The following is a 4,247-nucleotide window of genomic DNA, read 5'->3' as shown; positions in this document are numbered from 1 at the left end:
AGGAGTAATTCCTGAGTGCATGAACCAGGAGTAACCCCTGTGCATTGCTGGGTGTGACCCCACAAAGCAAAAAATATTATAACACCATGATTTATTTATTTATTTATTTATTTATTTTTCCCTCCCCTTGATCATCGATTTGCTCGAGCAGGCCCAGTAACGTCTCCATTGGAGACTTTGTTGTTACTGTGTCTGGCATATCGAATACTCTCGGTAGCTTGCCGGGCTCTCCGAACCATGATTTATAAAGTTGTTTATAATGTGGTTGTTTCAGGCATTAAATGAATCAATCTCACCACCAATGTCCCCAGTTTCCCGGCCACTACTCCAGCCCGTTCCCTTTCAGATACAAATAAGTTTACTTCATATTCTTTGTTACAACACAAAGGCAAGTAGAATTATCAGAACTTAGATCAATTAGAGTCAATTTGTGATCATTGTTAGATTTCACAATGATGTTACTGAAGTCATTGTCTAAGGATCTACTTTGCTGGTTAGTGCTGGTGCAGCTTTCTCTGTCATTGTTTAGGTTCACCGAGCTTAGTGGTCTTCTCTGCAACTTCATCATCAGATTTGCTGTGATTCTAGTGGGCTGACATTTGAAGGTGAAATTTGGAGGTGTCACATGGTCCAGGAGTTATAGATATGGAACAATTGGCTTGGTAGTTTGATGAGGTTCATTTGTGAAGCTGGGTTGTTTCTATGTTGGAGGGTATCAGGTGGGTGTCAGGTGTGGCTGTGGGCGGCTGTGCCTTCAGGCAGAAAGGGGAATCTGCCGGCCCCCATTCTAAGAACGCCCCAGAGTTCTCAGCCTGGCATAGTCTACCTGGGAAGAGTTGGCAGTACGATATTCTTTTGAAGAATGCTTGTGGAACTGGGACGCTTCTCTGCTGACAAGATGATGGAAGTGGGCAGGAGCTGTTGGGTGTTCCGGTGTTGGGGTGAAGGTAGGGGAGTTGGCCTGCCCCTTTCTGAGAATATTCCAGTTTTCATCCTGTAGACTGGTTCCACCTGTATCACTGCTTTTAAACTATGGTAAAAGCAAATAATACAAGCACAGTGACTGTAAAGCAAGGAAACAACTTGCGTGCTGGAGAGAAGGCTACCATTTGATATAGTACTTATTTTTTCTTTTTGGGTCACACCCAGCGATGCTCAGGGGTTACTCCTGACTCTGCACTCAGGAATTACTCCTGGCGGTGCTGGGGGGACCATATGGGATGCTGGGATTGAACCCAGGTCGGCCGCGTGCAAGGCAAATGCCCTACCCACTGTACTATCTCTCCGGCCCCTATAATAATATTTTAAATGCCTGAACAGAACCTGAGTTGGCCACGTGCAAGGGATAAGCTCCACCTGATGTACTATCTCTCCAGCCCTGGATTCATTCTTCAATTTTCAAAAATTAATAATAATAGGGCGGCATGGCTGGGACCTTGGGGCACCAGGCGGGCTGCGGCGGGGCTGGCAGCCGATGGAGCGGGAGGCAAATGAAGAAAAAACAATGTCCGCCAACCTAAAATACCTTTCCTTGGGAATTTTGGTATTTCAGACAACCAGTTTGGTTCTGACAATGCGTTATTCTAGAACTTTAAACGAGGAGGGACCTCGGTATCTGTCTTCTACAGCAGTGGTTATTGCTGAGCTTTTGAAGAGAATAGCCTGCATTTTATTGGTCTACAAAGACAGCAGTAGATGAGAAAACTGAGGCCTTGAGAGAGGGTCACCTATCAGTTGAAAATTCTTACAACAACATCATTTTCTGTGTCTGTGCTTAGTATGAGAACGCTATTCAGGTCTCCCAAAGAAGAATCGAAAGAGCTATGCTTGGAATATCACGTTTCACTCAAATGAGAGAAAGAATCCGGAGTTCCAACCTCCGTCCGAAGACCTAGAATCAGGGACGCTGTCTCATTTGCCAAGGCGTCAAAAATCAGATGGGCTGGTCACGTAATGAGATTTAAAGACGACCGCTGGACTAGAGCTGTTACCGGCTGGATTCCACGGGATGTCAAAAGACCGCGTGGCCGCCCACCTACCAGATGGTCAGACTTCTTCATCAAGATCATGAACGATCGGTTTGAGGCTCTTCATGTTCCTGGAGCGAACAGATGCCATTGGGCTACACTAGCACGCGACAGGGACAAATGGAGACGTTACTGGCGCCCGCTTGAGCAAATCGACGACTAACGGGAAGTTAAGTGATTAAGTGATGCTTAGTAAAAAGGTTAGGTGTGTACCAGTGGCTCTTCCTAGTAATTTTGATGACAGGAGTTGCTTTTGTACCATGGCCCTCGGATTCTCAGGAGCTGGATTCTAAGGACCTTTCCGCAGGCTAACAGTTTGTTGGCCTCATGGCGGTTCTCACAGCTTGTTTTTCAAGTGGCTTTGCTGGGGTTTACTTTGAGAAAATCTTAAAAGAAACCAAACAATCAGTGTGGATAAGAAATATCCAACTGGGTTTCTTTGGTAGTATATTTGGATTGATGGGTGTATACATTTATGATGGAGAATTGGTATCAAAGAATGAATTTTTTCAGGGATATAACTGGCTGACTTGGATAGTTGTTATTCTTCAGGCACTTGTGGTCTTATAATAGCTGCTGTTATTAAGTATGCAGATAATATTTTAAAAGGATTTGCAACCTCTTTGTCCATAATATTATCAACACTGATATCCTATTTTTGCCTACAAGATTTTGTGCCGACCAGTGTCTTTTTCCTTGGCGCCATCCTAGTAATAGCAGCTACTTTCCTATATGGTTATGATCCCAAACCTACAGGAAGTCTCACTAAGGCATAGTTGAATACTGTCGTTAACTGGTTTTTCACAATGGTGCACTGGGAGTCTCAATATTAGTCTTACAGAGGATGCCTACAGATTCTAAGATATCACCATGCTGAATCTGATCATGTTATTCAAATGGTGTGAAAATATGTAATTTTATAAAGAAAATGTGTATATTTGACAAAATATCTATTGCATCTAGAAATCAAAACTTGAAAGTATTTCCAGGGATTAGAATTGTTGGAGGAAACTAGAAGTTTGAATTTTAAAGAGATTTTAGCTTTTTTGATTGCTGTAGAAATGTCCTATGCACACTGTAAGAGCATGTAACAAATGTTCTATCAAATATTGCCAAATAGGTTAATTTTGTATTTTTAATTTTTTTCTGATATAGCAAATTATAAGGCATATTCAAAGTTCATCAATTATAGTTACCTATGATGCTGTGAAGAAGTAGATGTATGATTTGAAAGACATTTTAGTGTACCTGAGATTTTTATATTTATATGAAAGATTACTAAACAATGAATTGCAAATTGCTGTTGTTCAACTACATGAAAATTGAGAAAAGTGATATTCTGGGTCTGATTTGTCAGAGGATAAAATTCATGTTTAAATTTAACATAGAAAAATATAGACATTTCTTTCTCCATCTACATTTTAAGATCTTTTAATGCTATGAAACTGTTAAAGGCAATCCATTTGCCACTGTGCTTGATTGTAGCCAATGACTTTTATACCAGTGGGGTATGTCTTTAATCTCATAATTATATTTCTTTTCTGTAAATTAGAAAAATTTTTTGACTGTTGCTTTAACGTAAATTTTTGTGTTAATTTTACCTGTATTGAAAGAACTTAAGCATTTAAATATTCATGTGATAATTTAAAATAAAATAATTATTATTATTGCCTAAAAATTAATAATAATAAAGGAGTAATAAATTTCAGAATAGTCAAACTAAGTAACAGGTGTCCTATATAAAATAAAATCTGTATTTACCAACAGAAAAACGATTACACCTTGAATTTATACTGTTTTTCTGTTTAGAATTTTAAACACAAGTCAAAACAAGTGTTTGCCCAGGGTGACAAGACTGAAGTAACTCACAGTGTTCCTTTTTGATTGGAGGGGGGTCTACCCAGCAGGAGTGGGGTTGGGTTGCTGGGTCACTCCCAGCCATGCTCAGCCCAGCTTTGTAGACTGGATGGTTGTGTGCCACTTGGACACAGCTGTGTGGGGTCCCCATCAGTGCAGTGGGGAGCCCATTTGGTATTGGGGATTATACTTGGGGCCTCATGCATGCCAGATATATGCTCAGCTCTTCTTTTTTTTTTTAAAGTTGTAGATTTACAATTTTTTGTGCTTTGGTTTCAATTATACAATGATCAGATACCCATCCCTCCACCAGTGCCCATTTTCCACCACCATAGATAATATCCCTCCCACCCCCATCCCCCC

At 40.6% G+C, this 4,247-nt stretch overlaps 1 pseudogene; it reads left to right on the top strand.

Moving 5' to 3' along the window:
- The first annotated feature begins 1,482 nt into the window (after positions 1-1,482).
- On the top strand, positions 1,483-2,860 carry LOC130035891 (UDP-N-acetylglucosamine transporter-like; annotated as a pseudogene).
- Positions 2,861-4,247: the final 1,387 nt, after the last annotated feature.

This window comes from Sorex fumeus, unplaced genomic scaffold (assembly GCF_029834395.1).
Source record: "Sorex fumeus unplaced genomic scaffold, SorFum_2.1 ptg000063l, whole genome shotgun sequence".
Taxonomy (NCBI): Eukaryota; Metazoa; Chordata; class Mammalia; order Eulipotyphla; family Soricidae; genus Sorex; species Sorex fumeus.
Note: the sequence above shows the minus strand (reverse complement) of the source record. Positions and strands in the feature narration are given on the sequence as shown.